This window comes from Lissotriton helveticus, chromosome 5_1 (assembly GCF_964261635.1).
Source record: "Lissotriton helveticus chromosome 5_1, aLisHel1.1, whole genome shotgun sequence".
Lineage (NCBI taxonomy): Eukaryota > Metazoa > Chordata > Amphibia > Caudata > Salamandridae > Lissotriton > Lissotriton helveticus.
This window is the reverse complement of record NC_136065.1, coordinates 1,663,708,839-1,663,734,746: the sequence shown is the minus strand read 5'-3', so window position 1 is coordinate 1,663,734,746 and position 25,908 is coordinate 1,663,708,839. Positions and strand designations below refer to the sequence as shown.

At 48.4% G+C, this 25,908-nt stretch overlaps 4 non-coding genes across 4 annotated transcripts; all 4 read right to left on the bottom strand.

The window, feature by feature from the left end:
• Positions 1-1,086: 1,086 nt before the first annotated feature.
• Positions 1,087-1,159, bottom strand: TRNAR-ACG (transfer RNA arginine (anticodon ACG)). The gene has a single exon. It is a non-coding gene; the product is annotated as a tRNA-Arg (tRNA).
• Positions 1,160-6,854: 5,695 nt separating this feature from the next.
• Positions 6,855-6,927, bottom strand: TRNAR-ACG (transfer RNA arginine (anticodon ACG)). Its single transcript has one exon. It is a non-coding gene; the product is annotated as a tRNA-Arg (tRNA).
• Positions 6,928-19,239: 12,312 nt separating this feature from the next.
• On the bottom strand, positions 19,240-19,312 carry TRNAR-ACG (transfer RNA arginine (anticodon ACG)). The gene has a single exon. It is a non-coding gene; the product is annotated as a tRNA-Arg (tRNA).
• An 856-nt stretch (positions 19,313-20,168) lies between these two features.
• On the bottom strand, positions 20,169-20,241 carry TRNAR-ACG (transfer RNA arginine (anticodon ACG)). The gene has a single exon. It is a non-coding gene; the product is annotated as a tRNA-Arg (tRNA).
• Positions 20,242-25,908: the final 5,667 nt, after the last annotated feature.

Below are 25,908 nucleotides of genomic sequence, written 5' to 3'. Positions count from 1 at the left end.
TGCCGTTCGTTAAGCACCATGGCTGCACGTAACACGTGCGCTTCCAGCTCCCACAAACCACAATCACGCCACAAGCATGAAACATAGCGCGATATAAGCGCAAAGCATTGCAACATCAAGCGAACTAAACGCAAGGCATGTAATACAGTGCGCAATGAGCGCAAAACTACTGGCAGTAACCTCAAAGAAATCCGTCAGTCAACCAAGACATTAATCATATCATAAAGTAGAGAGCACTTAACTGGCTGCGTGAGCAGCAAAGAAAGAGGAGGAGACACAGGATGCAGCAGCTCTTATGGGGCTATACAGGATGTGATGTATGTACAAGCATCATGGGAAATGTAGTTTTTATTGCATACAAAACGTTTTTCATTGGCTGCTGTGAGTGGCAAATATAAGAAAGAGAAGCATAATCCGAAGCCTCCGGTCCTGTAATAGAATCAGCGGGGAGACTGGGAGCATTGGGACAGAGAGAACTGGCGACGTGACTAGTTCTTTTCCGCTGCAGTGCAAGTGCACAGGGCGGTGTGGCGGGAAATACAAGTGTTTGCGCACAACATTATTCATCGCAACTGGAAAGAACGACTGTTCCGTAGACACAATACATGTGTTATTTCTTTTTCTAGAATCGTTGCCATGCACCAGTATCTCAGATGCTCCGTTATTTTGCCCAGTTTCAATGGAATAAGTCACTAGCAGCTGCATCCGTGACAGCCATTATGAAGGCCCGTGCCTTCGAGACCACGCTGGTAAAGGTGCTTTTTCAAAAATTCACTAGCATTTGTTGTTCCTTGAAAATATTGGTCCCTTTGGCAAATCGACAGATATCTGTTTTACAGTTAAAAACAGACCTCTCGAAAACTCTGAATGGCCCACTTTTAAATAAAAAAAATATTGGCTTTAAATTCCTATTATGTAATTTAATTCAAATGCCTAGCTGTTTGTGTACCGAAGTTTACAGATCCGTTTATTATAATATCACCCAGGACGGAACTTCATGGTCTAAGAGGAGTGATGTGGTTTCTCTCACGTTTATAGATCATTGCAATGTTTATATTATTGTTTGAAAAAAGTGATATCCACTATCGAGCCAGCCAGGAGTCGAACCTGGAATCTTTTGCTCCGTAGGCAGATGCGTTATCCATTGCGCCACTGGCCCGCCGTGGCACTAGTGATCAGAGAAAAGATGATAACCACGTCACAAGAAAGGTGATACAAGCTCGTGTGACACGGCTGTAGCGATGCACTCTGGAGCCAGCCTATAGGTCTGAGGAGCTTCAGAGCCCTGCTCTCTCTACTGCTTGCAGAGATGAATGCTGCCTTCGAGGGGGAAGGGCTTCTTGGCTTTGCCTCCTCTAACTGCAAAAATGCGGCTGGAGCATGACATCTTACAATTCCTTCTGTTATATATAACAATATATAACATTTTGCAGTACTACATTACAACTACGAACAAACTACTATACACCAACCCATGGCTCTGTGCTTAGCATAGTGTGCCGCCTGACTGGTATTTTGCTACTTATGTCATTGCATTTAGATATACAACAACTAACATTACACCTACAACAAGCAAGGATTATTGGCTTTGTCATTGGTTGTTAGCTGCATAAGATGAATAAGCCCCACTGGCTCGACCTCAGTTCTACAGTCTTTCAGATACAGTGGCCTGCCAGGAAGCATCCTGGTGGCCATGCGTCTGTGGTCACACAATGAAGGGAGCAGGCGCTGTAAGTATTGGTTGGGTGCTTCCTTTGGTAATAACTAGGCCACTGACGCCAGAAGCGCCAGCACACATCCCACTGATATGTAAGCACGTGGGCTACTTTTCTATAGTGCAACTCTAGCTACAAAGCCATGTAGTGCTGCACAGGAGCAGAAGTTAATTTGTATTAAAAAATGCAAATGCCAGTGGCCAACATTTTTCTTAGGAAGCACTCCACCCAGTTCCACCACCGGCATGGGATGTTAATTAATAAGCGCTTCCATATAGTCTGACTAAAGCTGTACTTTGATTATGGTTGACAACAGGGCACTTAATATATTCAACCACTTAAAACAATCTGCCCCTGTTCGAAATACGTGCCTCGAGGGGGCAATGGTTTCCACCTTTGTCCAAGTAGTGACCCTTCCTTCTAGTCAGGATAAGGGAGTTACACTCTTAAAATAACCCCTGCTCACCCCCTTAGTAGCTTGGCACCAGCAGTCAGGCTTATCTTAGAGGCATTGTTTAAAGCATTTGCACATAACCAACAGTAACATAGTGAAAGCACTACAAAAGGACATCACGCCAGTTTATAAAAATATCCAATATTTTTATATACTTAAGACAAGACCAAAAATGATAAAAATCGACAATAGAGTACTTAGAAATCTTCAATCATCAAAATAGAGTTGAAATATGGTTCCTAGAAGTCGATAGCTCATGTCTGGGGTTATCACTGCGTTTTAGCATGCTAATGACCTGGCAGAAGTGTGAGGCCAGCCCTGGAGGGCTTATTCAAATTGCTAGGTCTTAATTTTCTTACCGGACAAAAGAAGAAAGGAGGAGTCTATGATGTGTCGAGGGATGTCATTCCAGGCTTTAGGAGCTAAGTTTGAGAAGGCCTGACCCTACCATGATTTGCTTTTGTGCATGCCTGGGACGTGGGCTAGTGAGAGTCTGGTAGAGCAGAGGTGTCTATAAGATTTTTGGAAATGAATGTGGGTGTGCTGGTAGGCAGGGCGTATGTTGTGGAGTGCTTTGTGTTTGTGAGTGAGGAGTAGTTTGAAGTCTACACACTTGTGTATTGGGAGCCACTAGAGCTCCCTAAGGCGAAATGTGATATGGGCTCAGCATGGGAGTTTGGGGAGAACACTTGCTGCTGCGTTGTGGATGGTCGGAATTCTCCTTGTGAGCTGGTTGGTTATTCCTGCGGATAGGATATTTACATAGTACAGCCTGCTGCTGAGGGCTTTGGTGATCGGTTTATTGGTGCTAACCAGTTGCCACTTGAAAATCTTCTACAGCATCCTCAGGGTGGGTGTTGAAGCAGGATGAGTCAACTGTGTCGTAGCCATGTCCAGTTTATTTACAATGATTCTGAGATTTCTTGCTTGTGAGCTGGGTCAGCGATCCATAGGCCACCAGGTGTAGTTCTATCAAGGCTTGAAACATCCACTTGCATTGTCAAGCAAGATTTATTCAGGACAGGCCTTTTTTTAGGGACTACTCGCCCTTTCTGGCCAGTCGAAAATCCTCTAATTTCAGAGAAGACAAACTGACTTGTGACCTCTGTCTCTGAAAGCAGAAAAAATGTGACAAGATAACAATATTTAAAGGCATCTTTATTGCTCACAAAGTGAACGAGAAATAAAAATGGCATTAAATCACATTATCTTATCACATTTGTTGGCTTTCAGAGAAACAGAGGTCAAAAGTCAGCTTATCTTATTACATTTATTTTTCTTTCTGTGACTTTAGTTAGAGGATTTTGTAAAGTGAACTGCATGACAATTGAACGTGCAAAGCATGTTAAATGAAAGGCTGTAAGATGTCAGGCTTTTTCTAACAACATTGATTCCTTGACCTCTGGTCAAAGGTAGCACTCCTCCCAGCAGCGCCGCTTGTCAGCTGGTTCACCCGAGCCTTGTGCCTCTCTCCCCTGGGTTCGAGGCTGCTCTGCTCCTTCCTGGTATTTGCCGCCTCTCCCCCCTATTGCTGCGTGACTGCTACCTGTATTGGTCTGTATTGTGCTTCATTCACTGTCCCTGTACTTTGCCTCTGTCCCTGTAATCACTTCCACTCCCCGCCGCTACGACCCCACCCCCCTACTGCCTCTTGCCTGCTCCCTGCCGCCCGCCTGTTTTGCTGCCGTTCCCCGCCACCTCCCGCCGCTGCGTCCCTGAGCCCCCCCCCGCACCCCATCGGACACCATGCTCCTGCCTCCCAGCTGCTCCTCCCTCCTTATCCCCCTCTTATGGAGGATGCTAAGGCAAGCCCGTCTGCGCCCATCCACGTCTGGACCTCGACCAGCGCCAGAACCTTTGGACCCACGAACGCCACAACACCAGACTCCGCTACGACGCCAGCACCCTGTACGCACTCAACGCCGGCCGAAAACACACGCGCTTCCAAGCCACCCCGAAACAGACTCAGGGACCTTTCTCCTGACACACCTGCAGCTTCACCTTCGACAGAACCACCAAACCACCAAGGACTGGACCCAACCACCTCCGCTGCATACTCCTCAACACCCGCTCCGCACGCAAACACGCCATCGAGCTCTGGGATCTGCTCGACTCCTCCGCCCCAGACGTGGCCTTCCTGACCGAGACCTGCTGGAATGACTCCTCGGCGCCCGACATCGCTATTGGCATCCCGGACGGCTACAAAATCACACGCAGAGATCGCGCCAACTGTATCCGAGGAGGAATAGCCATCGTCCACAAGTCCACCCTCAAGGTCGCCACCCACACAGACGACACCCTCAACACCACCGAACACCTGCACTTCCGCATCCACACCGACCCCAACACCACCCTCAGAGGAACACTCATCTACAGACCCCCCGGACCCCTAGCTCAATTCAGCGACTCCATCGCTGACCTCACCAGCACCCACGCACTCGCCTCCACCGACTACATCCTCCTCGGGGACCTGAATTTCCACCTCGAGAACAACAGTGATGCCAACTCCACCACCCTGATCACCAACCTCGCCAACCTTGGCCTCAGACAATTCGTCACGGCACCCACCCACGCCGCTGGCCACGCACTGGACCCCGCATAATGTTGAGAATGAACCCAGAGTTTCATGTGATACTGTGTGCACATTTTTGTGGATAGATCCTTTCCACATCACGATTAGATCCTTTTCAAACAGTGCCTTTATGGTAAAACCTAAGTCTGCTAACTCTGCCCATTCATTAAAAGAGGTCCTACTTTCAGCTTTGTTTTGCTATAGAACTTTATTTTGCTTTAGTAGTTTCTTTTAAGAACACAGTCGCTAAACTATTAACCATACTCTTCTAACAAAAAGCCTGCTTGTTAAACGTTAACTGAGTTTTCATTTTAACACAGGCCCTCAGTTTCACATCCATTTTCATAGCCCCATAAAATCTACCTGTTGACTGATTGCTTTACCATTTCAAGTAACATAAACTTTAGAGGGGTTTTCACCACCAGCCGTCAGTGCACTCTTTCACCAGGCACAAACACCACCAGCCATCAGGGCACGCTTCCACCAAACACTCACAACCACACTCACAACCACACTCATACACACAAACACACACTCATAACCACACATTCATAACCACACACACACACTCACAACCACACTCACAACCACACACACAACCACGCACACAACCACACCGTCAGTACACACTTTCACAAGACACAGACACCATAATTCGTCAGTGCATGCTTTCACCGGGCACAAACACCACCGGCCGTCAGGGCACGCTTTCACCGGGCACAAACACCACCAGCCGTCAGTGCACGCTTTCACCAGGCACACAACCACTACCAGCCATCAGTGCACGCTTTCACCAGGCACACACACACACACCACCAGCCGCCAATGCACGCTCTTACCAGGCACACACACACACCACCAGCCGTCAGTGCACGCTTTCACCAAGAACACATACACACCAACAGCCGTCAGTGCACGCTTTCACCAGGCACACACACCACCAGCCGTCAGTGCACACTTCCACCAGGCACACACACCACCAGTTGTCAGTGCATGCTTTCACCAGGCACACGCACCACCAGCCGTCAGTGCACGCTTTCACCAGGCACACGCACCACCAGCCGTCAGTGCACACTTCCACCAGGCACACAAACCACCAGCCGGCAGTACACACTTCCACCAGGCACACACACCATCAGCCATCAGTGCACACATCAATTGTTAACGCATCCACAGTTAACTATTGTAGCAATCACAGTATGGCGCACTTTACTTTTAAACATATTCATCTAAAGCGCAGCATGCCACCATTCCTACAAAAATAAATACACTTTTTTTGGCCTACAATTTATAGATTTTGTTGCAATTGGTGTTGCAATATTTAGCAATGCCAATAGCTCAAACTTAATTAATGCGAGACCTATCGCATTGCAAATGCTTGTTATGATTTTTTTAGCCCTGGCCTACGTTGAAACATCTTTAAAGAATACCAGCACTTTAGTTTTGTCCATGTTCAGCTTGAGACAGTTGGACTTCATCTAGGTGGCCACTACCGTCATGCATGTGGTTAACTTGTTCCTAGTGTTTGATGCTTGTCCAAGAGGGACAGTATCAGTTACGAGTGTGAGGATATTTTGTTGCAAGTCTGGACGATGTGGTCCACTGAACTCATGAATATTTTGATAAGTGTTGGGCTGGGCAAGGAGCCCTGTGGTACTGCAAATGAGTTTCTCTGCTTCAAAGCCCACAGCTCAATTGTCACCTATGCCAACTGCAATTCTATGCAAAGGGTGGCACTCTAAAGGAATTTCTGTTTACATGTTTAAGCCACGCCCTAATTGTATTGGCCGCCCCCCTTTCAGGGACCCCACATTTTTTTCATCCCACTTTAAACTCTGCCTCGCTGTAACTAGGTAGCCCGATCGCAGGCAACTATTTCTGTATTGTGGTATCGATTTCTTTTAAAAGTAATGAGAGCCTGGGCACATTGGATTCTTTCCCGATTAAAACGCTGTTCTGTCTGTGGAAGCAAATTAAGGTACCTCATGATTAATGATATATTTACAGGAAAACGTGTCATTAGTTTAATCTTCCATAAACGCCCAGTAGGTATATGGCTATATTTTACTATTAACTGTGACTTCTTTTAAAGATGTGAAAAGGAGCCTTGAACCGAGCCAGCCAGGAGTCGAACCTGGAATCTTCTGCTCCGTAGGCAGACGCGTTATCCATTGCGCCACTGGCCCGCCGATGAACTTCTTAGAGAGGGGTGAGAATATGGAGCTGCTTATCCCAGGGTATCGCTAGAGAGTGATACTGAAAGCTTTGGAGTGTTAGCATGAGCATGTCATTCAAAGTCAAACGGGGAACGCTACAGTAGCACAGGGTGAACTCCCAGAATGTAGGAGTCATGGGAAGAGTGAAGAGCTTTAACAAGCTTCTGCATGGAAGAGCAACCAGCGGGAAGACTGGGAGCATTGGGACAGAGAGAACTGGCGACGTGACTAGTTCTTTTCCGCTGCAGTGCAAGTGCACAGGGCGGTGTGGCGGGAAATACAAGTGTTTGCGCACAACATTATTCATCGCAACTGGAAAGAACGACTGTTCCGTAGACACAATACATGGGTTATTTCTTTTTCTGGAATCGTGGTCACGCACCAGTATCTCAGATGCTCCGTTATTTTGCCCAGTTTCAATGGAATAAGTCACTTGCAGCTGCATCCGTGACAGCCATTATGAAGGCCCGTGCCTTCGAGACCACGCTGGTAAAGGTGCTTTTTCAAAAATTCACTAGCATTTGTTGTTCCTTGAAAATATTGGTCCCTTTGGCAAATCGACAGATATCTGTTTTACAGTTAAAAACAGACCTCTCGAAAACTCTGAATGGCCCACTTTTAAATAAAAAAAATATTGGCGTTAAATTCCTATTATGTAATTTAATTCAAATGCCTAGCTGTTTGTGTACCGAAGTTTACAGATCCGTTTATTATAATATCACCCAGGACGGAACTTCATGGTCTAAGAGGAGTGATGTGGTTTCTCTCACGTTTATAGATCATTGCAATGTTTATATTATTGTTTGAAAAAAGTGATATCCACTATCGAGCCAGCCAGGAGTCGAACCTGGAATCTTCTGCTCCGTAGGCAGAATCAAAAATTTGCTAGCATTCGCGACAAGAATTTTCAATTCTATTAAGGACACGGAGGCGAGGATTATGCTTCTCAAACTTTACTGCATCAACACAGCAGCCAATGAAAATATATTATTTTCTCAAGTAAACAATAATTACTACATTTCCCATGAACACCATGGTTATAGGCACGCCCCCACAGTCCATAAGAACCCCTAGCGTGCACATCACTTCCTCTTTCTTTGAGGCGAAAAGTCCATAACGTGAACCAACAAAAGAGTCCATAACATGAACCAAACAATCCTCCAACGTGGAAGAAGAACTTCAGATCGTCATCTCGACGTCAGTCGTGTGTCGGTCCGACTTTGTCTCATCCTCTCCGGATTCGATTAATCCGACTTCTTATCCGATCCTGAAATAAAGGAAACAACACCCCGTAATTCTTGCATAAAGGGTGGGTAAGCTTAATACATACAGTACATTAAGCCGGGTGGGATAATCCTCGCCTCCGTGTCCTTAATAGAATTGAAAATTCTTGTCGCGAATGCTAGCAAATTTTTGATTCTATTACAGGACCGGAGGCTTCAGATTATGCTAGTTTAACGCTGTTTAAATACCACAGAAGTAATATCTCCCACCGGCTTGTAATAAAACGTCTTAAACGTTGAATCAGAGGACCAATCTGCACAATGCATAATATCTTGGATACTGGATCCTAAACCATATGACTTGGACGCCATTGCGCCTCTAACTGAATGAGCACCAAAAATACTCGTATCAACACCAGCTTCCTTCATAATGAACCGAAGCCATCTAGCAATAGTGGCAGCCGCCACTGGTTTAAAGGGCTTTTGAATAGAAATCAACAATTGCGAGCAGCCCTGCGGCCGCAAGGCCTTCGTACACTCCTCGTAGGTCTTCAAACAATGGACCACACATAGTTTTTCATTGTCAGGAAAAGCATTATAAGAAATATGTCGAGGCATTGTTTTAGTACGACCTGTAATATGAAAAGAAACCCCCTCCGGGGTAAACACTCTACCTGTTACGTCGAGAGCTCTGACATCTGAAGATCTTCTGCAAGAGGACAGACAAAGCAACATGGCTAATTTAGCCCACAATTGCTTCCTGGACAGGAGAGAATTAACCGGCCATCTGTCGAGCAAAGAAATCACCACCGAGACATCCCACAAACCTGAATACTTGGGTTTGGGAGGGTTGGCCACCCTGATGCCTTTCAACAACTTACAAACAACCGGGTGCATGCCTACCGGTTTACCATCCACCAGGGCATGCCCCGCCGAGAGGGCTGAGCGAAAGTTGTTGACTGAACGATACGCTAGGCCACTTGCCGCCTTCTCGGATAGAAAGTTCAACACTTGGGGTAATCCTGCCCCCACGGGATCCAGACGTCGTCCCACGCACCAATCCACCCAGTTCTTCCAGGCAGCGGAGTACCGCTTCCTGGTGGAAGGTGCCCAAGCCTGCTTGATAAAGTCCGCAGCCTTGTCCGAAATTCCTGGCATTTGCCACTGTTCCCTGAAAGCCTCCATGCCATCAGGGATAACCTGCCCTCCAACAGCAACGGGTGCTGTTCCTGACGAGGGCCCTGCAACAACCACTGCAAATCCGGCAGTAGCCGGGGGCGGTCGCAGCTCCATTGTAACAACTTGGGAAACCACGCTTGTGATGTCCACCACGGAGTCACCATGACAATTTCCGCCGCTTGCCGTATCACATGAGTCATTACTCTGGGAATCAACAGAAAGGGGGGAAATGCATACTGGGTCCCCTCCGACCAATCCTGGAGAAATGCGTCCGTCGCTTCCGCCATCGGATCCGGTCTCCAGCTGAAGAACCGGGGAAGTTGATACGTCAACCTGGAGGCGAACAGGTCCGTCTGAAAAGGACCCCAAATCGCCTGTAACCAGAGAAAGACCTGGGGAAGCAGCTTCCAGTCGCTGTAATCCCTCAAGTGTCTGGAATGCCAGTCCGCCACTTGGTTGGCCTGACCCGGGATGTACTCCGCTATGACTGAAATCTGGTTCTGTAGACAGTACTGCCAAAATTCTTTGGCTATCTGGACAAGAAGAGACGACCTCGTGCCGCCCAACTTGTTGATATACCTCACTGCGGACACATTGTCCAGGCGCAGGAGGATGCAACATGATGTCTGCTTCGGGGATAACCGCGAACGATCCTGCCAGTAATTCCAAACAGTTTATGTGAAGTTCCAGATCCTGAGACGACCATCTGCCGCCTGTGGAAACCTCTCCACAGCGCGCGCCCCAGCCCCATCTGCTGGCGTCCGACTCGATTACCACATCTGGACGCGACCCGAAGATCGCTCTGCCGTTCCAGGCATCCACGTGGCCTAGCCACCACTGGAGTTCGTGCCGAACTTCGTCCGTAAGCGGAACCGAGTCCGTATACGAGAGACCCTTCTGAAGGTGTCTGATCTTCAGACGTTGGAGGGCTCTGTAGTGCAAAGGACCCGGAAATATCGCCTGGATAGAGGACGCCAGGACTCCTACAATCCTGGCCAGTGTTCTGAGCGAGACCAATTGCCTGTCCAGCAGTTTCCTGATCTCCTTCTTCAAGTCCCTCAACTTCGCCTGTGGAAGAAGCAGCTGCGCCGTGAGGGAGTTGACCGTGAACCCCAGAAAGTCTATTACCTGAGTCGGGGTCACTACTGACTTCGCTAGATTTATCACAAACCCCAGGCCTTGTAACAAGGAAGTAGTCATGGTCAAGTGTTGCTGCAACACTGACCGGTCCTGCGCCATGATCAGAATGTCGTCTAGGTAAATGATCATGCGCACACCCCTCTCCCTGAGGAAAGCCACCACTGGTTTCATTACCTTGGTGAAACACCAGGGAGCCGAGGAGAGACCGAAAGGAAGAGCTAAATACTCGTACCACTGGCCGCCCCACTGAAATTGCAGGAACCTGCGGTGTGGAGGAAAAATCGGAATAGAAAGATATGCATCTTTCAGATCTAATCGCACTAACCAATCTCCTTCTTGTAACAAATCCGCTAACATGTGGATACCTTCCATTTTGAAATGGTTGTACACTAGATGTTGGTTGAAATCTCTGAGGTTGAGTACAAGTCTGTTGCCACCTCCCTTCTTTTGGACCAGAAAGACATTGCTGGCGAAGCCGCGAGGGCTTCTCTGGCAAAGAGCGATCGCGCCCTTCCTCAGCAAGTCTGCCACCTCTGCTTCTATAAAACTGTGATCTAGTTGGGAAAAATGGAGAGGTGGTGGGGGAAACGCTTGCGCAGGAGGAGAGTAGAATTCCAGCCTGAATCCCTGAACAGTCTGCAAGACCCAAACATCCTGAGTTAACATTTGCCATTGCCGCAGACAATGCTGCGTGCGACCCCCCAAAGGAAGGAAAGACACATCTGTCAGACTCACCGGAACTCTGATGGGCCTTGAAATTCGCCCTGTTGTTTCCCGACTGGAAACGGCCCTTGTTGAAGCCTCGTCGTGAGGGATAGAAGGTTCCTCCGCGGGTAGAGTCCCACTCGCCGCGGCCGCGGCCAAAATCCCCTCTCTGGGAGCCTCTCTGGAATCCTCGGCCTGACGAGCGACCCCCGCCTCGCCCGGCCCTGTTGAAAACACCCTGCGTGAGGGCGCGTTTAATACCACTCTGGGCCTTATCCAATGCGGTGAAGGTGCCAACATACTTGGTGACGTCCTTCACGAACCTGTCTCCGAAGAGACACCCACCGGCCAGAGGGCCAGGTTCAGCTTCCGCCAGCTCCGTTAAGTTGCTGTCCATGCGCATTAGTAAGGACTTGCGCCTCTCCGAAGAGACGGCGCAATTTGCGTTACCCAGAAAGCAAATGGCGCGCTGAGTCCACTCAGCCAAGATGTCCGGATCTACAGGAGTCGCACCCTCTTTGGCCGCTAAGGCCATCTCTAGGATCTTCGCCAGGGGCCCAATGACATCCAGCATCTTGTCTTGACAGCCCCGCCAGGCCCTGTCAAGCCCCCTCTTAGGATCCTTGGAAAATTTTTTAAGAAATGTCAGCATGCTTGCGTCTATTTCCGGTGTGTCAGCGACACAGTCCGGAATATCCGGACGCGGGCACTCCGACCGCAGTCGGTTGCGCACCTCCCGAGAGAAGCTCTTCCGGAGGTGATCATGAATATAATCAGAGACGTCCGCCGGCGGAACCCAGTCCGAAGACCGGGGGTGGACGATGTCCGAAGGGTCAAAGTGGAAAGCCTTAGAGGCTTTGTCCTCCACTGATTTGGAAGCCGGCTTGGCTTTCTTGGGTGGAGGAGGCTGCTCCTCCGAGGTATCAGTATCCGTATTGGTGTCAGTATTAGTGGTGGTAGTATCCGTGTCTATCACTACCAGGCGCTTACTCTTCGCCTTGCCCCCAGAACGATGGTCAGTCGGGGCGTCACGAGCCGGCAATGAGGCCATGGATTGCGCATGCGGCCACAGATTGCGCTCTTCAGAAATAGAGGTAGAGGTAGAGGGAGTAGCCCGCTTCTGCTTCCTACCCTTGTCATATCCGTGTCGCTTAGCAAACCCTTCTAACTGCTTGCGAATAGGGCGCAGGGCCACTGCTAGTGCTTGCTGCACAGTCTGGGGGACCTTCGTCTCCATTGCTCTGTCCACCGAAGCTTGAACCGAAGCATCCAAGGCTTCGACTATATTGTCTTCCAGAACAGCTTCCTGCTGCCCATCATTATTATCTTCCCCATCAGCCTCCTCCTCTTCGGGGTACTTAACCCAATTCTCCATGCTCATTTTCTGATAGTAGCTCACTGAGGCAGGTGTAGGGGTGGTGGGGGGGGTCAGCCCACTGCACACAAATAATCAACTGACAACTGTACCCAAACCCCCTCAGCAAAGCTGTATTCCACAAGGCCAAAGACCTAGGTCACAAATATATAAAGAGTGTGTGCTCACTCTGGACCTTATATTATTACAGCCAGCTCTGGCGGTAAAACGAGGGGCCAGCCGGTGTGTGGAACGAGAAAAACGCGCGTTCCAGTGAGCCTGGGGAACGAGCTGAGGCGCGCCGCCCAAAACGCTACCAAAAGCTACTAAAATGTAGCCCAATTGAGCAGCGCTTTTTGACGCGCGCGTCGGCCGTGAGCCACCCGGCCTTTACACGGGGCGCATTAGGGAGCTCCCGTGCGCCCGCAGGCTGCCGGTGAAACGGGCTCAACTGCAAAGCGCGGCGGCCCCCCGCCGGTCAGCGACCGTTGTAGCAGCGCTGAGCGCGCGCGCTCCACAGCGGGAGACGTCTGAGGCAAAAGCCGGCCCAAGCCGAGCGCCACGCAAGGTGAGCGCTCGCGATCCGTCTGCCCCACAAAAGTCCTAAAGCATGCAAATTGCAACAAGCGCACCAAATAAATCTATGTCCCCAATTATGTAGCGGAGCGAACCGCCGCAATTCACAGGTAATACACAAGTCTCCCTAGGACCCCCAAACCCACAAGCAGAGTGAGGGAACAGGGAAGGTGCACTTAACTCTGGCTTGAGCAGCAAAGAAAGAGGAAGTGATGTGCACGCTAGGGGTTCTTATGGACTGTGGGGGCGTGCCTATAACCATGGTGTTCATGGGAAATGTAGTAATTATTGTTTACTTGAGAAAATAATATATTTTCATTGGCTGCTGTGTTGATGCAGTAAAGTTTGAGAAGCATAATCTGAAGCCTCCGGTCCTGTAATAGAATCGTTATCCATTGCGCCACTGGCCCGTCGTGGCCCTATTGGTCAGAGAAAAGATGATAACCACGTCACAAGAAAGGTGATACAAGCTCGTGTAACACGGCTGTAGCGATGCACTCTGGAGCCAGCCTATAGGTCTGAGGAGCTTCAGAGCCCTGCTCTCTCTACTGCTTGCAGAGATGAATGCTGCCTTCGAGGGGGAAGGGCTTCTTGGCTTTGCCTCCTCTAACTGCAAAAATGCGGCTGGAGCATGACATCTTACAATTCCTTCTGTTATATATAACAATATATAACATTTTGCAGTACTACATTACAACTACGAACAAACTACTATACACCAACCCATGGCTCTGTGCTTAGCATAGTGTGCCGCCTGACTGGTATTTTGCTACTTATGTCATTGCATTTAGATATACAACAACTAACATTACACCTACAACAAGCAAGGATTATTGGCTTTGTCATTGGTTGTTAGCTGCATAAGATGAATAAGCCCCACTGGCTCGACCTCAGTTCTACAGTCTTTCAGATACAGTGGCCTGCCAGGAAGCATCCTGGTGGCCATGCGTCTGTGGTCACACAATGAAGGGAGCAGGCGCTGTAAGTATTGGTTGGGTGCTTCCTTTGGTAATAACTAGGCCACTGACGCCAGAAGCGCCAGCACACATCCCACTGATATGTAAGCACGTGGGCTACTTTTCTATAGTGCAACTCTAGCTACAAAGCCATGTAGTGCTGCACAGGAGCAGAAGTTAATTTGTATTAAAAAATGCAAATGCCAGTGGCCAACATTTTTCTTAGGAAGCACTCCACCCAGTTCCACCACCGGCATGGGATGTTAATTAATAAGCGCTTCCATATAGTCTGACTAAAGCTGTACTTTGATTATGGTTGACAACAGGGCACTTAATATATTCAACCACTTAAAACAATCTGCCCCTGTTCGAAATACGTGCCTCGAGGGGGCAATGGTTTCCACCTTTGTCCAAGTAGTGACCCTTCCTTCTAGTCAGGATAAGGGAGTTACACTCTTAAAATAACCCCTGCTCACCCCCTTAGTAGCTTGGCACCAGCAGTCAGGCTTATCTTAGAGGCATTGTTTAAAGCATTTGCACATAACCAACAGTAACATAGTGAAAGCACTACAAAAGGACATCACGCCAGTTTATAAAAATATCCAATATTTTTATATACTTAAGACAAGACCAAAAATGATAAAAATCGACAATAGAGTACTTAGAAATCTTCAATCATCAAAATAGAGTTGAAATATGGTTCCTAGAAGTCGATAGCTCATGTCTGGGGTTATCACTGCGTTTTAGCATGCTAATGACCTGGCAGAAGTGTGAGGCCAGCCCTGGAGGGCTTATTCAAATTGCTAGGTCTTCATTTTCTTACCGGACAAAAGAAGAAAGGAGGAGTCTATGATGTGTCGAGGGATGTCATTCCAGGCTTTAGGAGCTAAGTTTGAGAAGGCCTGACCCTACCATGATTTGCTTTTGTGCATGCCTGGGACGTGTGCTAGTGAGAGTCTGGTAGAGCAGAGGTGTCTATAAGATTTTTGGAAATGAATGTGGGTGTGCTGGTAGGCAGGGCGTATGTTGTGGAGTGCTTTGTGTTTGTGAGTGAGGAGTAGTTTGAAGTCTACACACTTGTGTATTGGGAGCCACTAGAGCTCCCTAAGGCGAAATGTGATATGGGCTCAGCATGGGAGTTTGGGGAGAACACTTGCTGCTGCGTTGTGGATGGTCGGAATTCTCCTTGTGAGCTGGTTGGTTATTCCTGCGGATAGGATATTTACATAGTACAGCCTGCTGCTGAGGGCTTTGGTGATCGGTTTATTGGTGCTAACCAGTTGCCACTTGAAAATCTTCTACAGCATCCTCAGGGTGGGTGTTGAAGCAGGATGAGTCAACTGTGTCGTAGCCATGTCCAGTTTATTTACAATGATTCTGAGATTTCTTGCTTGTGAGCTGGGTCAGCGATCCATAGGCCACCAGGTGTAGTTCTATCAGGGCTTGAAACATCCACTTGCATTGTCAAGCAAGATTTATTCAGGATAGGCCTTTTTTTAGGGACTACTCGCCCTTTCTGGCCAGTCGAAAATCCTCTAATTTCAGAGAAGACAAACTGACTTGTGACCTCTGTCTCTGAAAGCAGAAAAAATGTGACAAGATAACAATATTTAAAGGCATCTTTATTGCTCACAAAGTGAACGAGAAATAAAAATGGCATTAAATCACATTATCTTATCACATTTGTTGGCTTTCAGAGAAACAGAGGTCAAAAGTCAGCTTATCTTATTACATTTATTTTTCTTTCTGTGACTTTAGTTAGAGGATTTTGTAAAGTGAACTGCATGACAATTGAACGTGCAAAGCATGTTAAATGAAAGGCTGTAAGATGTCAGGCTTTTTCTAACAACATTGATTCCTTGACCTCTGGTCAAAGGTAGCACTCCTCCCAGCAGCGCCGCTTGTCAGCTGGTTCACCCGAGCCTTGTGCCTCTCTCCCCTGGGTTCGAGGCTGCTCTGCTCCTTCCTGGTATTTGCCGCCTCTCCCCCCTATTGCTGCGTGACTGCTACCTGTATTGGTCTGTATTGTGCTTCATTCACTGTCCCTGTACTTTGCCTCTGTCCCTGTAATCACTTCCACTCCCCGCCGCTACGACCCCACCCCCCTACTGCCTCTTGCCTGCTCCCTGCCGCCCGCCTGTTTTGCTGCCGTTCCCCGCCACCTCCCGCCGCTGCGTCCCTGAGCCCCCCCCCGCACCCCATCGGACACCATGCTCCTGCCTCCCAGCTGCTCCTCCCTCCTTATCCCCCTCTTATGGAGGATGCTAAGGCAAGCCCGTCTGCGCCCATCCACGTCTGGACCTCGACCAGCGCCAGAACCTTTGGACCCACGAACGCCACAACACCAGACTCCGCTACGACGCCAGCACCCTGTACGCACTCAACGCCGGCCGAAAACACACGCGCTTCCAAGCCACCCCGAAACAGACTCAGGGACCTTTCTCCTGACACACCTGCAGCTTCACCTTCGACAGAACCACCAAACCACCAAGGACTGGACCCAACCACCTCCGCTGCATACTCCTCAACACCCGCTCCGCACGCAAACACGCCATCGAGCTCTGGGATCTGCTCGACTCCTCCGCCCCAGACGTGGCCTTCCTGACCGAGACCTGCTGGAATGACTCCTCGGCGCCCGACATCGCTATTGGCATCCCGGACGGCTACAAAATCACACGCAGAGATCGCGCCAACTGTATCCAAGGAGGAATAGCCATCGTCCACAAGTCCACCCTCAAGGTCGCCACCCACACAGACGACACCCTCAACACCACCGAACACCTGCACTTCCGCATCCACACCGACCCCAACACCACCCTCAGAGGAACACTCATCTACAGACCCCCCGGACCCCTAGCTCAATTCAGCGACTCCATCGCTGACCTCACCAGCACCCACGCACTCGCCTCCACCGACTACATCCTCCTCGGGGACCTGAATTTCCACCTCGAGAACAACAGTGATGCCAACTCCACCACCCTGATCACCAACCTCGCCAACCTTGGCCTCAGACAATTCGTCACGGCACCCACCCACGCCGCTGGCCACGCACTGGACCCCGCATAATGTTGAGAATGAACCCAGAGTTTCATGTGATACTGTGTGCACATTTTTGTGGATAGATCCTTTCCACATCACGATTAGATCCTTTTCAAACAGTGCCTTTATGGTAAAACCTAAGTCTGCTAACTCTGCCCATTCATTAAAAGAGGTCCTACTTTCAGCTTTGTTTTGCTATAGAACTTTATTTTGCTTTAGTAGTTTCTTTTAAGAACACAGTCGCTAAACTATTAACCATACTCTTCTAACAAAAAGCCTGCTTGTTAAACGTTAACTGAGTTTTCATTTTAACACAGGCCCTCAGTTTCACATCCATTTTCATAGCCCCATAAAATCTACCTGTTGACTGATTGCTTTACCATTTCAAGTAACATAAACTTTAGAGGGGTTTTCACCACCAGCCGTCAGTGCACTCTTTCACCAGGCACAAACACCACCAGCCGTCAGGGCACGCTTCCACCAAACACTCACAACCACACTCACAACCACACTCATACACACAAACACACACTCATAACCACACATTCATAACCACACACACACACTCACAACCACACTCACAACCACACACACAACCACGCACACAACCACACCGTCAGTACACACTTTCACAAGACACAGACACCATAATTCGTCAGTGCATGCTTTCACCGGGCACAAACACCACCGGCCGTCAGGGCACGCTTTCACCGGGCACAAACACCACCAGCCGTCAGTGCACGCTTTCACCAGGCACACAACCACTACCAGCCATCAGTGCACGCTTTCACCAGGCACACACACACACACCACCAGCCGCCAATGCACGCTCTTACCAGGCACACACACACACCACCAGCCGTCAGTGCACGCTTTCACCAAGAACACATACACACCAACAGCCGTCAGTGCACGCTTTCACCAGGCACACACACCACCAGCCGTCAGTGCACACTTCCACCAGGCACACACACCACCAGTTGTCAGTGCATGCTTTCACCAGGCACACGCACCACCAGCCGTCAGTGCACGCTTTCACCAGGCACACGCACCACCAGCCGTCAGTGCACACTTCCACCAGGCACACAAACCACCAGCCGGCAGTACACACTTCCACCAGGCACACACACCATCAGCCATCAGTGCACACATCAATTGTTAACGCATCCACAGTTAACTGTTGTAGCAATCACAGTATGGCGCACTTTACTTTTAAACATATTCATCTAAAGCGCAGCATGCCACCATTCCTACAAAAATAAATACACTTTTTTTGGCCTACAATTTATAGATTTTGTTGCAATTGGTGTTGCAATATTTAGCAATGCCAATAGCTCAAACTTAATTAATGCGAGACCTATCGCATTGCAAATGCTTGTTATGATTTTTTGAGCCCTGGCCTACGTTGAAACATCTTTAAAGAATACCAGCACTTTAGTTTTGTCCATGTTCAGCTTGAGACAGTTGGACTTCATCTAGGTGGCCACTACCGTCATGCATGTGGTTAACTTGTTCCTAGTGTTTGATGCTTGTCCAAGAGGGACAGTATCAGTTACGAGTGTGAGGATATTTTGTTGCAAGTCTGGACGATGTGGTCCACTGAACTCATGAATATTTTGATAAGTGTTGGGCTGGGCAAGGAGCCCTGTGGTACTGCAAATGAGTTTCTCTGCTTCAAAGCCCACAGCTCAATTGTCACCTATGCCAACTGCAATTCTATGCAAAGGGTGGCACTCTAAAGGAATTTCTGTTTACATGTTTAAGCCACGCCCTAATTGTATTGGCCGCCCCCCTTTCAGGGACCCCACATTTTTTTCATCCCACTTTAAACTCTGCCTCGCTGTAACTAGGTAGTCCGATCGCAGGCAACTATTTCTGTATTGTGGTATCGATTTCTTTTAAAAGTAATGAGAGCCTGGGCACATTGGATTCTTTCCCGATTAAAACGCTGTTCTTTCTGTGGAAGCAAATTAAGGTACCTCATGATTAATGATATATTTACAGGAAAACGTGTCATTAGTTTAATCTTCCATAAACGCCCAGTAGGTATATGGCTATATTTTACTATTAACTGTGACTTCTTTTAAAGATGTGAAAAGGAGCCTTGAATCGAGCCAGCCAGGAGTCGAACCTGGAATCTTCTGCTCCGTAGGCAGACGCGTTATCCATTGCGCCACTGGCCCGCCGATGACCTTCTCAGAGAGGGGTGAGAATATGGAGCTGCTTATCCCAGGGTATCGGTAGAGAGTGATACTGAAAGCTTTGGAGTGTTAGCATGAGCATGTCATTCAAAGTCAAACGGGGAACGCTACAGTAGCACAGGGTGAACTCCCAGAATGTAGGAGTCATGGGGAGAGTGAAGAGCTTTAACAAGCTTCTGCATGGAAGAGCAATCATCGGGGAGACTGGGAGCATTGGGACAGAGAGAACTGGCGACGTGACTAGTTCTTTTCCGCTTCAGTGCAAGTGCACAGGGCGGTGTGGCGGGAAATACAAGTGTTTGCGCACAACATTATTCATCGCAACTGGAAAGAACGACTGTTCCGTAGACACAATACATGGGTTATTTCTTTTTCTAGAATCGTTGCCATGCACCAGTATCTCAGATGCCCCGTTATTTTGCCCAGTTTCAATGGAATAAGTCACTTGCAGCTGCATCCGTGACAGCCATTATGAAGGCCCGTGCCTTCGAGACCACGCTGGTAAAGGTGCTTTTTCAAAAATTCACTAGCATTTGTTGTTCCATGAAAATATTGGTCCCTTTGGCAAATCGACAGATATCTGTTTTACAGTTAAAAACAGACCTCTCGAAAACTCTGAATGGCCCACTTTTAAATAAAAAAAATATTGGCGTTAAATTCCTATTATGTAATTTAATTCAAATGCCTAGCTGTTTGTGTACCGAAGTTTACAGATCCGTTTATTATAATATCACCCAGGACGGAACTTCATGGTCTAAGAGGAGTGATGTGGTTTCTCTCACGTTTATAGATCATTGCAATGTTTATATTATTGTTTGAAAAAAGTGATATCCACTATCGAGCCAGCCAGGAGTCGAACCTGGAATCTTCTGCTCCGTAGGCAGAATCGTTATCCATTGCGCCACTGGCCCGTCGTGGCCCTATTGGTCAGAGAAAAGATGATAACCACGTCACAAGAAAGGTGATACAAGCTCGTGTGACACGGCTGTAGCGATGCACTCTGGAGCCAGCCTATAGGTCTGAGGAGCTTCAGAGCCCTGCTCTCTCTACTGCTTGCAGAGATGAATGCTGCCTTCGAGGGGGAAGGGCTTCTTGGCTTTGCCTCCTCTAACTGCAAAAATGCGGCTGGAGCCTGACATCTTACAATTCCTTCTGTTATATATAACAATATATAACATTTTGCAGTACTACATTACAACTACGAACAAACTACTATACACCAACCCATGGCTCTGTGCTTAGCATAGTGTGCCGCCTGACTGGTATTTTGCTACTTATGTCATTGCATTTAGATATACAACAACTAACATTACACCTACAACAAGCAAGGATTATTGGCTTTGTCATTGGTTGTTAGCTGCATAAGATGAATAAGCCCCACTGGCTCGACCTCAGTTCTACAGTCTTTCAGATACAGTGGCCTGCCAGGAAGCATCCTGGTGGCCATGCGTCTGTGGTCACACAATGAAGGGAGCAGGCGCTGTAAGTATTGGTTGGGTGCTTCCTTTGGTAATAACTAGGCCACTGACGCCAGAAGCGCCAGCACACATCCCACTGATATGTAAGCACGTGGGCTACTTTTCTATAGTGCAACTCTAGCTACAAAGCCATGTAGTGCTGCACAGGAGCAGAAGTTAATTTGTATTAAAAAATGCAAATGCCAGTGGCCAACATTTTTCTTAGGAAGCACTCCACCCAGTTCCACCACCGGCATGGGATGTTAATTAATAAGCGCTTCCATATAGTCTGACTAAAGCTGTACTTTGATTATGGTTGACAACAGGGCACTTAATATATTCAACCACTTAAAACAATCTGCCCCTGTTCGAAATACGTGCCTCGAGGGGGCAATGGTTTCCACCTTTGTCCAAGTAGTGACCCTTCCTTCTAGTCAGGATAAGGGAGTTACACTCTTAAAATAACCCCTGCTCACCCCCTTAGTAGCTTGGCACCAGCAGTCAGGCTTATCTTAGAGGCATTGTTTAAAGCATTTGCACATAACCAACAGTAACACAGTGAAAGCACTACAAAAGGACATCACACCAGTTTATAAAAATATCCAATATTTTTATATACTTAAGACAAGACCAAAAATGATAAAAATCGACAATAGAGTACTTAGAAATCTTCAATCATCAAAATAGAGTTGAAATATGGTTCCTAGAAGTCGATAGCTCGTGTCTGGGGTTATCACTGCGTTTTAGCATGCTAATGACCTGGCAGAAGTGTGAGGCCAGCCCTGGAGGGCTTATTCAAATTGCTAGGTCTTAATTTTCTTACCGGACAAAAGAAGAAAGGAGGAGTCTATGATGTGTCGAGGGATGTCATTCCAGGCTTTAGGAGCTAAGTTTGAGAAGGCCTGACCCTACCATGATTTGCTTTTGTGCATGCCTGGGACGTGTGCTAGTGAGAGTCTGGTAGAGCAGAGGTGTCTATAAGATTTTTGGAAATGAATGTGGGTGTGCTGGTAGGCAGGGCGTATGTTGTGGAGTGCTTTGTGTTTGTGAGTGAGGAGTAGTTTGAAGTCTACACACTTGTGTATTGGGAGCCACTAGAGCTCCCTAAGGCGAAATGTGATATGGGCTCAGCATGGGAGTTTGGGGAGAACACTTGCTGCTGCGTTGTGGATGGTCGGAATTCTCCTTGTGAGCTGGTTGGTTATTCCTGCGGATAGGATATTTACATAGTACAGCCTGCTGCTGAGGGCTTTGGTGATCGGTTTATTGGTGCTAACCAGTTGCCACTTGAAAATCTTCTACAGCATCCTCAGGGTGGGTGTTGAAGCAGGATGAGTCAACTGTGTCGTAGCCATGTCCAGTTTATTTACAATGATTCTGAGATTTCTTGCTTGTGAGCTGGGTCAGCGATCCATAGGCCACCAGGTGTAGTTCTATCAGGGCTTGAAACATCCACTTGCATTGTCAAGCAAGATTTATTCAGGACAGGCCTTTTTTTAGGGACTACTCGCCCTTTCTGGCCAGTCGAAAATCCTCTAATTTCAGAGAAGACAAACTGACTTGTGACCTCTGTCTCTGAAAGCAGAAAAAATGTGACAAGATAACAATATTTAAAGGCATCTTTATTGCTCACAAAGTGAACGAGAAATAAAAATGGCATTAAATCACATTATCTTATCACATTTGTTGGCTTTCAGAGAAACAGAGGTCAAAAGTCAGCTTATCTTATTACATTTATTTTTCTTTCTGTGACTTTAGTTAGAGGATTTTGTAAAGTGAACTGCATGACAATTGAACGTGCAAAGCATGTTAAATGAAAGGCTGTAAGATGTCAGGCTTTTTCTAACAACATTGATTCCTTGACCTCTGGTCAAAGGTAGCACTCCTCCCAGCAGCGCCGCTTGTCAGCTGGTTCACCCGAGCCTTGTGCCTCTCTCCCCTGGGTTCGAGGCTGCTCTGCTCCTTCCTGGTATTTGCCGCCTCTCCCCCCTATTGCTGCGTGACTGCTACCTGTATTGGTCTGTATTGTGCTTCATTCACTGTCCCTGTACTTTGCCTCTGTCCCTGTAATCACTTCCACTCCCCGCCGCTACGACCCCACCCCCCTACTGCCTCTTGCCTGCTCCCTGCCGCCCGCCTGTTTTGCTGCCGTTCCCCGCCACCTCCCGCCGCTGCGTCCCTGAGCCCCCCCCCCCCCGCACCCCATCGGACACCATGCTCCTGCCTCCCAGCTGCTCCTCCCTCCTTATCCCCCTCTTATGGAGGACGCTAAGGCAAGCCCGTCTGCGCCCATCCACGTCTGGACCTCGACCAGCGCCAGAACCTTTGGACCCGCGAACGCCACAACACCAGACTCCGCTACGACGCCAGCACCCTGTACGCACTCAACGCCGGCCGAAAGCACACGCGCTTCCAAGCCACCCCGAAACAGACTCAGGGACCTTTCTCCTGCCACACCTGCAGCTTCACCTTCGGCAGAACCACCAAACCACCAAGGACTGGACCCAACCACCTCCGCTGCATACTCCTCAACACCCGCTCCGCACGCAAACACGCCATCGAGCTCTGGGATCTGCTCGACTCCTCCGCCCCAGACGTGGCCTTCCTGACCGAGACCTCCTGGAATGACTCCTCGGTGCCCGACATCGCTATTGGCATCCCGGACGGCTACAAAATCACACGCAGAGATCGCGCCAACTGTATCCGAGGAGGAATAGCAATCGTCCACAAATCCACCCTCAAGGTCGCCACCCACACAGACGACACCCTCAACACCACCGAACACCTGCACTTCCGGATCCACACCGACCCCAACACCACCCTCAGAGGAACACTCATCTACAGACCCCCCGGACCCCTAGCTCAATTCAGCGACTCCATCGCTGACCTCACCAGCACCCACGCACTCGCCTCCACCGACTACATCCTCCTCGGGGACCTGAATTTCCACCTCGAGAACAACAGTGATGCCAACTCCACCACCCTGATCACCAACCTCGCCAACCTTGGCCTCAGACAATTCGTCACCGCACCCACCCACGCCTCTGGCCACGCACTGGACCCCGCATAATGTTGAGAATGAACCCAGAGTTTCATGTGATACTGTGCGCACATTTTTGTGGATAGATCCTTTCCACATCACGATTAGATCCTTTTCAAACAGTGCCTTTATGGTAAAACCTAAGTCTGCTAACTCTGCCCATTCATTAAAAGAGGTCCTACTTTCAGCTTTGTTTTGCTATAGAACTTTATTTTGCTTTAGTAGTTTCTTTTAAGAACAGAACACAGTCGCTAAACTATTAACCATACTCTTCTAACAAAAAGCCTGCTTGTTAAACGTTAACTGAGTTTTCATTTTAACACAGGCCCTCAGTTTCACATCCATTTTCATAGCCCCATAAAATCTACCTGTTGACTGATTGCTTTACCATTTCAAGTAACATAAACTTTAGAGGGGTTTTCACCACCAGCCGTCAGTGCACTCTTTCACCAGGCACAAACACCACCAGCCGTCAGGGCACGCTTCCACCAAACACTCACAACCACACTCACAACCACACTCATACACACAAACACACACTCATAACCACACATTCATAACCACACACACACACTCACAACCACAATCACAACCACACACACAACCACGCACACAACCACACCGTCAGTACACATTTTCACAAGACACAGACACCATAAGTCGTCAGTGCATGCTTTCACCGGGCACAAACACCACCGGCCGTCAGGGCACGCTTTCACCGGGCACAAACACCACCAGCCGTCAGTGCACGCTTCCACCAGGCACACACCACCAGACGTCAGTGCACGCTTTCACCAGGCACACAACCACTACCAGCCATCAGTGCACGCTTTCACCAGGCACACACACACACCACCAGCCGCCAATGCACGCTCTTACCAGGCACATACACACACCACCAGCCGTCAGTGCACGCTTTCACCAAGAACACACACACACCAACAGCCGTCAGTGCACGCTTTCACCAGGCACACACACCACCAGCCGTCAGTGCACACTTCCACCAGGCACACACACCACCAGTTGTCAGTGCATGCTTTCACCAGGCACACGCACCACCAGCCGTCAGTGCACGCTTTCACCAGGCACACGCACCACCAGCCGTCAGTGCACACTTCCACCAGGCACACAAACCACCAGCCGGCAGTACACACTTCCACCAGGCACACACACCACCAGCCATCAGTGCACACATCAATTGTTAACGCATCCACAGTTAACTATTGTAGCAATCACAGTATGGCGCACTTTACTTTTAAACATATTCATCTAAAGCGCAGCATGCCACCATTCCTACAAAAAGAAATACACTTTTTTTGGCCTACAATTTATAGATTTTGTTGCAATTGGTGTTGCAATATTTAGCAATGCCAATAGCTCAAACTTAATTAATGCGAGACCTATCGCATTGCAAATGCTTGTTATGATTTTTTGAGCCCTGGCCTACGTTGAAACATCTTTAAAGAATACCAGCACTTTAGTTTTGTCCATGTTCAGCTTGAGACAGTTGGACTTCATCTAGGTGGCCACTACCGTCATGCATGTGGTGAACTTGTTCCTAGTGTTTGATGCTTGTCCAAGAGGGACAGTATCAGTTACGAGTGTGAGGATATTTTTGTTGCAAGTCTGGACGATGTGGTCCACTGAACTCATGAATATTTTGAAAAGTGTTGGGCTGGGCAAGGAGCCCTGTGGTACTGCAAATGAGTTTCTCTGCTTCAAAGCCCACAGCTCAATTGTCACCTATGCCAACTGCAATTCTATGCAAAGGGTGGCACTCTAAAGGAATTTCTGTTTACATGTTTAAGCCACGCCCTAATTGTATTGGCCGCGCCCCTTTCAGGGACCCCACATTTTTTTCATCCCACTTTAAACTCTGCCTCGCTGTAACTAGGTAGCCCGATCGCAGGCAACTATTTCTGTATTGTGGTATCGATTTCTTTTAAAAGTAATGAGAGCCTGGGCACATTGGATTCTTTCCCGATTAAAACGCTGTTCTTTCTGTGGAAGCAAATTATGGTACCTCATGATTAATGATATATTTACAGGAAAACGTGTCATTAGTTTAATCTTCCATAAAC